We start from the raw sequence: 13,424 nt of genomic DNA, 5'->3' as shown, positions 1-13,424 counted from the left end.
GCAAGGCAAGGGAAACGCGTCGTAATGTTCACAGTGACAGCATAATGCAGTAAAATGCATCATGCTTTATGTTTTATGCATAAGCTGTGGGAGTAATCAATGGAGACTTGGAGCAGGTGTGTGTGTGTGTGTGTGTGTGTGTTGCATGACTGGAACTTGTAATCCATATACCAGCAGATTTGTAGTCCAATAGCGATCTGCACAGACTGGATCGCTGGTGACCATGACAGAGCCTCCCTCTAAGAGCGGCTTCCAGATGCTCCAAACACTGGCCAGGAGGGAGTTGGAGCGGAGGCAGAACAGGGGGACGGACGGAGGGCCAGGACCATGCAGTGGAGGTGTACCTGGACCGTGGAGCTGCGGGGGGCCTGGAGCGTGGAGCTGCGGAGGGCCTGGAGCATGGAGCTGCGGAGGACCTAGAGCGTGGAGTTGTGGAGGACCTGCAGCGTTGAGCCACGGAGGGCCTGGAGCGTGAGGCTAAAGTAAGTCTGGGGGCTTCAATTCAGCATGCACAGGCGGGTCATATGCCCACAGTGGGTCAGGAGGCTCTGATTCAGGAAACACTGGCAGTTCAGTGAACCCCAGTGAGTCAGGAGGTTTAGGTTCAGGAAATACTACCAGTTCATTTAACCCCAGTGGGTCAGGAGGCTTTGGTTCATGAGACACTGACAGTTCATTTAACCCCAGTGGGTCAGGAGGCTTTTGTTCAGGAGTTACTGGCAGTTTGTACAACCCCAGTGGGTCAGGAGGCACGGAAGGTTCACATGGGTCTGGCGACCATATGTGGAACTGTGTTGGTGGCTCTGGCCTTTCGTGGGACTTAGGTGGCAGCTCTGGCCTTTCAGAGAATTCAGGAGAATCTGGCATCCCTGCCATTCGGGGTATTTGGGAAGATCTGGCACCCCAGGCCATTCGGGGAATTTTGGAGGATCTGGCAGCATCGGCAACTCTGCCAGCTCTGGCGTCGACTATGGCAGCTCTGGCAGCTCAGGCTTACTATTACCTTCTGTAATTGATTGACTCAAGACCAAATGTAAAATTAGAAGCATGGGTTTAAAAGATATTTTAAGAATTTCTGCTCAGCTAAAGTTTAAAGTAAAATTTTAGGCCTATGAGATAACCCTATTAAAAGTATTTATGTTAAAGCACTTATTTTGGATGTATTGCAAATATGTGGGGTTTTTTTTATTTTGGCAGCCGGTTTAAAATGTAAAGTTTATGTTATGTGATTAATTTGTATGCTTGTATGCAAACTTGAGTAAAATAGAACACATATAGGCCAATAATTATAAATAATAAATCAAATAGTGAAAAATTAAATAATAATATTAATTAGCAATTTATTATTATTATAAATAATAATAATAATAAAAATGTAAAAAAAAATATATATATATATATATATATATATATATACTTTTGTAGGGAGATAAATAAATGGGCCCCTTGGGTTTGCTATAGCCCAAGGGCCCAATATGTTGAGTGCATTGCATCTCAGCTTGCATATGCAAGTTTACAGATACTATTGTGTCAATGTGAGAGTCAATACTCACTAGTTCGTTGCTGTTTTTGCTCAGTTTCTGACTGTGAAGAATAGTCCAATCAATACTGACAAAATAATTTTGTGGACAAAATAAGCATGATATGTGTGTAATAAGAACATACAGTAATATGCCAGAAAAAATAAGCTGTACAAGTACAGTATGCATGTACTGTTCTAATGACAAAATTTCTGTCAAGCACACTGCAAAGATACTTTAAAGTATGCATAATAAACCTAAAGTATACTTTTGGTTTAACTGTTATCACCACAAGGTAATGCACTTATCGAACCATGCAAATTAATTGTCTTTGGTTTGTTGTGAATGATTTCTAATGGTAGACTTTGCAACAACTAAGATGTCTAACTGCAACAGCTCAGGTCTGCAGTGTGTAAAAGCTGCTGGACTAGAGATTGTAAACACGGGGGATGGGGAATTTCAACTGTTTTTCTTAAGCAGAGTCCCAACACCCACCATACTTATTTCCTGTATTTTAATCTTCCCTGCGCCTGAGTCAAATAGCACAAACTAGAACAAAGTGTTCTTCACAAACACCTTCTTGGCACGTTTATCCCCAAGGAGAGAAATCTTGGCAGCAGTTGAATAACCCAATGACACAGCATTAGCATGACACATTTTAACCAAGTGGCAACTTCCTAGTGTCTCTATTGAAAGCAACATAGAGGTAACTAAACCTGCAATTCATTAACAGGCCACTAGAGACTAGGTCACTAGCTCCAAAAGGGAGGAAGTTCCATAGATTCCTCATGTTGTAATGCTTCCAACCTGCTACAAAAAGTGGTTTTATTTTTCATAGCTAACTTTGCCCTTTTGGCTCCATTTTTTCATGTGAGAGAAAATTTAACAATAACCTACATATACATTTATCTAATTGATTTAAAATAGTTTAATTATTATTAATATTTTACTAAAACATTAAACTACAGAGGGATTAGCTGCATAGAACATAAATGCATAGCCTAGCATTTACTAGCATAGATATTGGAAGCATGTGGAAGTAATTATTTGTAAAGTGTTTTCCTCTGTAAAACAGTTAACATTTAACATGGCTTAATGCATTAAAACTGTGTTTTTAAAAGACGATCTCAGTAAATACATTGTAGATAAAGCATACAACCTAGCAAAACATTCTTTCCTCTCAAATGCACAAGACACTGTCTTAAAAAACACTCCAAATTCATGACTCAATAAGATAATACAACTTGCTTTTAATCTGTTTTGGCCAATATCTTATACAATTGCACAATATTATGTTTAGTACTTGTGTAGTCTGTCTTATGTGTATATTCCACAGTTCATAGTCTGTATAGCTAAGTTATCACTTCAGTAAGTTAGCTGTATATGTTCAAATATTTACACTTATGTCCAGTTTTGTGTTGATATGTACAGATAAAGTCAGAATTATTAGCCCCCCTGAATTATTAGCCCCCTGTTTATTTTTTTGCCCAATTTCTGTTTAACGGAGAGATTTTTTCAACACATTTCTAAACATAATAGTTTTAATAACTCATTTCTAATAACTGACTTGACTTGTTATGAGATGTGGCCAGAATATGAATGCAATGTTTACCCAAGTATTAAGTGTTTCACCAATATAAAGAAAACACTCTTTTGCCCAATTCTAATCATCCAGGAGTGATGTGTGGTGACGCACTGCCAAGTTGGCGACAGTTGGTTCCACCTATTTTGAGGTGGGTGGATGCAAAAATGCTTTTCACGAACCTTCAGGTGACATCATAGACACTTTGTGGTTTTACCTGTCAGGAGCTCTAATTAATGTGAGGTCAAGTGATGTGAATTTCCGTCAGCAGTTGAGTTTAATATGTCTGGAGTACAGGGCTCAAGATATGTCACCACTTCCCGCATGTGCAACTTTACACATGCAAATATAAAACAAATAAAGTGACACGATGAAGCAATTTATTTAAAAAGGCAGTGAGACCACATTCATTTTAGCAGATCTCAATTCAAAATTATGTTCTTGTCACAGAAAGGCATATAGCCTATCAGACAGGTAAATAAATAAGACTTGATGTCAGATTATTCTGCATGAGAATCAGAATTTGCCAAAGTAAAGCTCTGAAAACATCTTACACATATCATTACACGAGTGTGAGTAAATATGAGTGGGTGTATAATTCAGTGGTGTCCTATCCTATTTGCCCTCTCCCCTTGATCAACTCTATCTGCTATTGACTTCACCACATTGTTTATAAATAAAACTAAAGTCAATGCCCATTTCTCCACACCACATTCAGTCTCTGAAATACTCACTGGTAACATCATTCAAATAGATTTTGTCTGTTTTATTAATGCAGTTTATCATTATTCAGATATACTAAAGACTTCCTGTATGCCTTTTACAGCCTAAACTTGCCCTTCACTTCACACTTCTTCCTCCATTTTGTTCTGACCATAGACATTTCCAGAGCACCCTGAGCAAGAGAGAATTACACCATGTACAAAGGCTCTATAGAAGCTGTTACAAAACAATTGAGATTATGGAACAAAGTAAACGGCTCCCACAACATCTAAGTATTTCATTACATAAGTGTGAGTAAATATGAGTGCGCATATAAATCAGGGGTGTCCTATCCAGCTCATACAGGTTTTTAATGGGACTACAGACATTTGATTAACTGTTTCGGGTGTTAGAACTAAACGTTGTGGTATACATGAACTAATTATTTGATCTATTGTGTCCTCTCCCCTTGATTAACTCTACCTGCTATTGACTTTACAACATTCTTTATAAACCAAACAAAAATCAATTTCTTCACACCACCTCCTTCAGTCTCTTCATACACACAATAGCATTTCAAGAGTTCACACTTAGCTGATGATTGATAATAAAGCATGTTTGGCATGCTGTCCTGGGAGAGAGCATTGAGCTCAGAAGATCCTTGAGCCCGGGGCTCCCTCCCATTTCATCAGGAGAGAGGGGAGTCTCAGCTCCATTGAATTTGTATGCTCAGCCTGTTCTTTGATTATTAAGGGGTTGCCACGGCAGAATAAACCGCCAACTATACCAGCATATGGTTATGTGGTGAGTGTACCAAAACACATATACTGTGCCAATTTGGTTTATTCAATTCACTTATACTGCATGTCTTTGGATTGTGGGAGGAAACCAGAGTACCCAGAGGAAACCCATGCGAGCATGGGAAGGCCATGTAAACTCAGAAACACCAACTGGCCCAGCAAGGACCCAAATCATCGATGTTCTTGCTGTGAGGCAATAGTGCTAGACACTGAACCACCATGCCACCCTGTCCTGGATTATTCTAGGAAAGAAGAGGAGTAGAGGTGGATGGGGGGGATTCTTCAAGGCGAAGGTAAGGAAATCAGGATATTAATGTGTGTTTGGATTAGTTTGATTAGTAAATCATATGATAGCTAATGCGGGACCAGTTGTGGCTAATCATAAGCACGTGATCCTCTCAAAATTAGTTTATAAATAAACTTTACTTAAGTAATATAACCACAATGCTTTAGAGACCCATTCTAAACCCATCAGTTTTGTATAAATTCAATTGTGTTTTGGCCAGAAACAATGTTATATTTCTGTAATGTACAGCGTTATTAGAGCAGTTAAAGCAGACATAAAAGCAAAACAATTGTAGCACTGATGCTTTTGCTCTGACTGCCAAGTCACATCAGCATGCAGTGTGATTGTTAACATAGATGCTAAATAAATATGTGCTGATTACATTCTGTTTACATGTATAGTTTGAATCTGGCCTAAGTTGCTTTGGGTAAAAATGTCTGCAATATAAACAAAAATGAAGTACATAAATGATTCGTTCAACTGTTTGTTCATTCATTCATTCACACTAGTCCAAAAAGTGTTTATCCTGATTTTTCTTCATTTATTTCATTGTTTTTCTTTCATTTTCTTCATTTTTTTCTACTTTTTTCAGTGACAGAGTAAAAATACACAAATTTATTGCTATTGTACCTCAAATGAAAGTTAATTTTTATAAACTTTTTTTGTAAACATAAAACAAATGCTTAAATATGTTCCAAATTATGTCAGCACAAATGTAATATAATGATATTCCTTCAGTTTTGGGCACTTCCTCTAGCATTTAAAATGCTATCACATCACAATGCTATCACAATTCATCAGTCAGTACTTTCATTATCAAAAAAGTTCAAGAAACTTCTGTAAAGAAAGTTATTTAGTTAAAGTTTATCATCATTCTGATGTACTAAAGACTTCCGGTATCCCATTGACAGGCTAAACTTGCCCTTCACCTCAACCTTCTTCCTCCATTTTGTTCTGACCACAGACATTTTCAGAGCACCCTGAACAAGAGAGAATTACTCCAAGTACAAAGGCTTTATAGAAGCCGTTGCAAAACAATTGAGATTATAGAACACAGAGATCCTCTTGAACACAATGAGCTCCAGTTCAGACAAAACAGTATGTTGAGTTCTCAAGACTGCAGATAGATATCATAACACCCTTGCAAAACATTTGCATTCATTAATATGTACACTGCACAAAATCGCACAAAATCTTGGGGTCATTATCTTGTTTAATGAATTATGTATTAGGACTTATATCTTTATTAAGGTAGTATTTATTTCATCCCAAAATAAAAATTCAGTATGTTTTTAAAAGTATTTTTTCTCTCCCATTGCAACAAAGAAGATATTTTGTTAAGTCTGCAGGGAATCCAGATAATGGTTTTACAAGAAATATAAACTTTGATGTTACATGCAAGCACATGCATAAAGAGCATTTTTTTCTCAGTTTTGTCTTTATGTCATGTTTATGTTCAGTTGTTTTCACTTTAAATGCAAACTAATATCTGTATAATAAAATATCCTGAGCCAAAGTTTCATTTTAAAAGAAAGATTCAGAGATTTTTTTTTTCATCTCAGCTCTTAACATGTACTTTAGGCTTAGAGGATAAAACATCATAATTATGCTGTTGTTATATATATTCATTCATTACTTTTCTTTTCGGCTTAGTCTCTTTATTAATCCGGGGTCGCCACAGCGGAATGAACTGCCAACTTATCCAGAATATGTTTTATGCAGCGGATGCCCTTACAGCTGCAACCCATCACTGGGAAACATCCCTACACACTCATTCACACACATTCACCTATACCACATGCTTTTGGACTTGTGGGGGAAACCGGAGCACCTGGAGAAAACCACGCCAAAACGGGGAGAACATGCAAACTCCACACAGAAATGCCAACTGACCCAGCCGGGGCTCGAACCAGAAACCTTCTTGCTGTGAGGCAATTGTGCTACCCACTGTGCCACCGTATATATATATATATATATATATATACTGTATATACACACACACTTATATATATATATATATATATATATATATATATATATATATATATATATATATATATATATATATATCACTTTAAGATGTATAGAAGTGTTTTGAAAAATATCTAGTAAAACTATATTTACTGTCATCATGGCAAAGATAAAAGAAACCAGTTAGTAGAAATCAGTTATTAAAACTATTAGAAACGTGTTGAAAAAAATCTTCTTACCATTAAACAGAAATTGGGGGAAAAAAAGGGGGCTAATAATTCTGACTTCAACTGTGTGTGTGTGTGTATAAATATCTCTCTCTCTCTCTCTCTCTCTCTCTCTCTCTCTCTCTCTCTCTCTCTCTCTCTCTCTCTCTCTCTCTCTCTCTCTCTCTCTCTCTCTCTATATATATATATATATATATATATATATATATATATATATATATATATATATATATACACACACACACACACACACACACACACAGTAGTTTATTTGAAATTTCTCTAATTTACCTGCATATAAATCAGAGGTGCTCAAATCTGTTCCTGAAGAGCCAAGGCCTGAAGAGTAGCTGTAACCCTAATTAAACACACACAAACTAGCGAAGGCCTTTAGGGTATACTCACAATAGGCTATCTGAACCGTGCCCGGGCGCATTTGACCCACATTTCCTGGTTCATTTGACAAGTGTGAGTACTCAGTGCCGCACCCAAGCACAGTTCAGTTGGCCGGCCCTGGCCCGGTTGGAAGAAGTGGTCTGGAGTATGCAGTAATTTGGTGCAGTATGCTTGTAGTATGAGTGCAAAGCGCACCTGAGTGCAAAACTGAAAACACGTCACTTTTAAGGGAATGTTTTATATGGATTTGTTAATTATTCATACTTTTCAATGGATGCAAACTGTTAAAAGTTTAGTAATAGTACAATAGTTTATTAAAGATGCAAACCCCTCACTGCACATTAGCTGCCACCTTCAGCAAACCACCTACCTGCAGCACAATGACTTTTATGAACATTTATGAGTGTCAAAAGCAGTGCATCTGTTCAGCAAAATAGTTGACTGTATCATTGCATCTCAATTGACTTAAAATAATACAAAATAATATAACTAAAGCAATCTCTATTGTATGGAGTGAGAGTGCATCTCTTTCCAACTGGACAGTTGCATCATTGATGTCATGCTCACTAAAGCCTATGTGACCAGATAACTATTGCCAGTCAAAACTGTTCAGCAGAGGGCAAAAGAAATGGCTTATTTCACAAGTTGGATTATAAAAAAGATACAAATATTCTCAATATGTAATACAAACAAGGAGGGAAAAAATAAATAAAGAAAAAACTTAAAGAAAAGGAAAAAACAAACCACTAATTGCCACCGGTTACCCAGAAAGTGAGTGCAGATGAGGCACCCAAGCAGCAGTGTTTTCACAACACTCAGCTCCCAGCAATCACACTGCAAACTAAAAAACACAAAATCAATAAAGTGACCAAATCACCACACAATCCCAACCACCTTTTCTCCACCGCCATCCACACAGTGCAGCCAGTGGCCACTGATGGTATAGAGCAAATCCAAAATAGAACCTACAAAAGAAAGAAACAATTAACAAAGGAAAACACAATACAAACTCTGGTCAAACTCATGGCATATAATAAACAACCCGACTTTAAATACAAAAAATGTCAAAAGGAAAAGATTCAATAACAAAAATATTATTGTAGATCTAAAGTAAACGGCATTCATGCATCCCTCTAGGATCCATAATTTCCCATTCTGACACTCATGCAACAATCAGCAGGCAATGATCCAGTAATAGCACTCTTTGAATGAGTTCGCAATGAAGATCAGGCAGTATTAATCCTGTTTGCTTATCAGCTACCCCTTACGTGAATTCGTCACCTTAGAATTACAAGGTTCTATCTAACATATTTGTCAAAATTGAGTTATTGACATATTCTTATTAAATGACAACTTATTTACATTATGGGGTGATTTTTATAAGTTGTTTACCTTTCAAGACTTTTTATTTAAAAAACAAATGTTACACACCTACTGTTTGCTACATGGAATGCAAAAACTTTAAAGCTCAATATCTCAAAATCATTCAGAACGCAGATAGAACCTTATAATTCCAAGGTGATGAAGTATTGACCCGGCCTTTACGTGCTGTGACCAGAATGCAGAACCCAGAAGCAAAAGGGCAAACAAACTTTGTTATTCACTTATATACCACTGAGCACTCTGGAACTTTACGCCACAAGCAGGAAATAAAGTGTCTGAACGTAAACAACAATACTTGCTTACGTGGCGCTAAGCCTGCTGGGACTTATAGTGCCCAGACATCATCTCATTACACCTCATTCACACTACAAGCGAATCGCAGCTGCAAAGGAACAGGCGACCATTCATTTTAACAGAGAGTGAGCGACTTCCTCTGACCTCCATCTACACGAGCAACAGCGACCGTTAGTGACCAGGTGGGCGTGTCGAGCGACACGACAAAGTTGAGGATCCTTCAACTTTATGAAAATAAAGCGAGCGACCAACACAATCGCATGCCAATTCGTAACTTTTTGATTTAGTGGCTAATTCGTATGATCTAATTCGTACAATTGAGGATAATTTGCTAATCACCCAATGACGGTTGGGTTTAGGGGTGGGGTTAGGTGCCACGCCTCCTTTTTAAGATCGTACAATTTCGTACGACTGAACTCGTATGAATTCGTACCAATTAGCCACTAAGCTGACAAAATGTAAAATACTTATGTTTTCTAGTGAGATCAGGCTGGAGCGACAGCACCAGTAGAGCTCACATGATCTTCTCAACGGCTCGCTCAGAGGCCCGTTGTATTTGTGCTGCACTGTAATCCCGAATAAGTTGACAAAACTCAAAAAATTTGAGGTAATCAGTTACGTCAAATTTTTTAAGTTATGAAATGTTGTATTTTAAGTAAACAGAAACATCAAGTTTTGAGTTTGTTGTACTCATGCAAGACACTTCTCCTAACTTAAAATACCCAAGTTACTCAGCTCATACATTTTAATAGCAATTAACTTAATTGTTTTAATTTCTCCAAACTTTAAATCCTCAAGTCACCTAGCTCATACATTTTAATAGTAATTAACCTAATTGTTTTAATTTCTTTCAACTTTAAATACTCAAGTCACCCAGCTCATACATTTTGATAGCATTTTTATTAAATTAACTTCTCCATCTCAGTTTCACAAATGAAATTATCCATAATTTTATTCTTTAAACCCCATAAATCTATCAAAATACATCTGTAATTTTAAACACACAGACAATACCATTTTAGACATTTATTTTTAAAGAAAAAATGTCCAACAGTACAAATGTGCCTCCTGTGCAATTACAAATGTCATGAAACAATAAAAACAATTAGACATTAGGAGATTTAAAATAAACACTATTCTGAAATTAATAAGAATTTCCCAAAATGCAAATATATCAAACAAGAGCTTTAAAAAAAAAAAAAAAAAAAAAAAAACACTATAAGCTTGACAAAATTAAATAATAATAAGATTAATAAGAACTACGAAACTTACAGTCTTAAAGCATTCGTTAATAAAGAATAAGTGCACATTCTGTGAAGTGACTCGTTTAGAAAAAAAAAAGTCATTGGCACAGTAACTATCAAATGGTTTTTATATATATATATATATATATATATATATATATATATATATATATATATATATATATATATATATATATATATATATATATATATATATAAATATAAATATTCAGTCTTGGTTGAACTATGATTCTGTCATTTACTCTAACTTATTCCAAACCTGTTTGAGTTTCTTTCTTCTGTTGAACACTTAAAAGGTTATTTTTGACAAAAAAGCTGAAACCTGGAACCACTGATTTCCACAGTATTTGTTTTCCTATTAGAAAGTCAATGCCTCAAAATAACTTTTGTGTTCAACAGAAGCAAGAGATTCAAACAGGTTTGGAACAAGTGAAGAGTAAGTAAATGACAGAATTTTACGTTTTAGACAATCTATCCCTATATATATATATATATATATATATATATATATATATATATATATATCTATATATATATATATATATCTATATATATATATATATATAGATATATATATATATAATAAAATGCACCATTACCAATTAAAGGTACATGTTTTGAAGTTACTACCCCAGTGACAGTCTTTATTGAGTACAAAAAAAGGCTCTACATCAACTCATTCTTTAAGGATTCTATGCTAATCGACTTTCTATTTTCTATCATCCATGCCAAGCAAAACTTTTTGTACAAGTTCAAAGTCCTTTACTATATACTATGTGAAGAGCATACATTAAAATCCGAACAAGACAAAAAAGGTCTGGAAGTGTGCTGTGGGTGGTGTCCAATTCATTCTTCAGGACAGCAGAGACCCTCAGTGACTGCAGGGCCAATAAAGCATCTTCAGTCAGCGCTTCAGGATTATTAATCTAAAATATAATTCAAGGATATTAATGTTAGGACAATATCAATATGACTGAGCCAATTTTACATGATTCATCAACAAGTCATGATTACAAATATGTTAAGTAAAAGTTGCTCCTCAACTTTCATCTTTTCAATAGAACATCCCTAATTGTGAAAAGAATGAATGAATGAAGTCTTACCAGGGTGGTCCTAAAGAATCCCCGGTCACGCTCACGCAGCAAGACCAAAAGACCTCTGATAACAGTAGTCCATCATGAACTGACATCATGCAGTTCCTGCAAAGACAAAAATTAAGAAAAAAAAAATCTAAATAAAATATATATTTATATTTTAATTAATACTTTAATACATGACCCTAAACATACCTGCTCATCATAAACCTTCAAAAGATTAGCCAGGGTATCTGCTGTCTTGTCAGTTTTGGATGCTGTTTGCCTTAAAATTGTCATCAAATGAAATAGGTGGTGGTGCGGTTGTCCAAAGAATTTGTGGGGAAAATTCTCATTTGTAACATGTTGGTACTCTGCAGCTAAAAAAAAACAAGAGAAAATTTCATAAAACAAACCCACACTACAAAATATATAATGCTAGAAAAAATATATTAATATTATTATTATGTTTCATTTACTTATTTATTTTTTTTACCTCAGATGAAAATCAGGTGTTGATCAGATCAGATGTTGATATCAGGATCTTCATATTGTAAACTGAACTCAAGGTCTAGCTGAAGTTTCACTTTCCTTGCTGCAAAAGTATCATTGCAAATACACTGTAATATTTACTTTAACTGGATATGCCAGGCATAGTAGTACAAAATGAATATTTTACCCACCTTTTACATGCCTCCATATAAGAATCTTTCTGTAGTCAGCAACAACCAACCTTCAATTCTGTATGTACACAAAGTCACAGTGTCATTCAGCTGGGAATGGAAGTAGTACAATTGCATGATGTCTAACGTCAACCCCCAAAACGGTTAGCAATAGAGCTGATCATCATGTTAGTTGCTTTGATTTGATGAACACGGATTTAACTTAAACAGTATTGAAATTTTGAAAACTGAATAGGACGACAAAGAAATTTAAGGCCTGTTTTTAAAAGCTAGAAATAACAAAACTTACCTTATTGTCTAATGATGTAAAAATATATAGCCTAAAAAAAATATATATATATATATTTAAGATATAAATATATTTTAAGCTGCAAAATTTGCACATCAGAAAAACTATTTCTTGTTTACCACGTCTGGATGATTAGAATATTTGTTTTGTTATTATTTTATTTAATATTTTATTTAATAATTTTAATTACTTTGTATTACTGTGTTATAGATAGGCATACTTTGTTTTTAGGCTATATATATTCTCTCCTGAGTAAATATTTAAAAAAATAGATTGGAAAAAAAAGTTTACCATACCTTTAACATATGTTTGACTTAAATGACATTTAAAATCATTTAACTGATCGCATTGATCAGGTAATCATTGATATGCAGAGATGTCTTCTCGATCACAGGGAAATAATCAGTGCTGATCAGTACTGGTGATTGAGGTAAAGTTAGTTTTATATTTACACATTCAGACTTTCTCCTTTATAATATAATTTCAGAAAAGTAGTTTTTGCATATTCTAAACAGTAAAATCATATTAGCAGCCAATGACTTTCAAAGTACAACATTGTTCAGTCAAAAAAATTGTGCATTAAGTGTAACGTTAATGTGGTTTTCATGTCATACTTGTATATGATTTCAGATCGAATACACAAAGTACCATGGTAAACGACATATGGAGAGAGTCACAAGTTGTTACTGGACGAATGTATGAATATAAAACCAACTTTACCTCAATGTGCTAGTGTGAGATGAAGCTCTGCTCTGTACCTGCTCAGGTGAGGAGAACAGCTTAAATGTTCTCCGTTAGGCTCTCGTGTATGGATCAGCATGCAACAAGCTGTGTGACAGACAGCTACGTTTCGAGGCTAAGTTTTTGCCCGTCATCAGAAAATACCGTTCTGTATTTAGGCGGAGATTATTTGAGTTATGATTATGCGCCTTTCGTTTCCGTAGTGCCTACAG

General features: G+C 35.5%; 1 long non-coding RNA gene across 1 annotated transcript; it reads right to left on the bottom strand.

The window, feature by feature from the left end:
- Positions 1-11,549: 11,549 nt before the first annotated feature.
- On the bottom strand, positions 11,550-12,231 carry LOC130230088 (uncharacterized). Its single transcript, XR_008837911.1, has 4 exons — positions 12,183-12,231; positions 11,996-12,094; positions 11,716-11,879; positions 11,550-11,625 (listed from the first exon to the last, which is right to left on the bottom strand). It is a non-coding gene; the product is annotated as an uncharacterized LOC130230088 (long non-coding RNA).
- Between the last annotated feature and the right edge of the window lie 1,193 nt (positions 12,232-13,424).

This window comes from Danio aesculapii, chromosome 6 (assembly GCF_903798145.1).
Source record: "Danio aesculapii chromosome 6, fDanAes4.1, whole genome shotgun sequence".
NCBI classification, from domain to species: Eukaryota; Metazoa; Chordata; class Actinopteri; order Cypriniformes; family Danionidae; genus Danio; species Danio aesculapii.
This window is presented reverse-complemented; position numbering and strand designations above follow the sequence as displayed.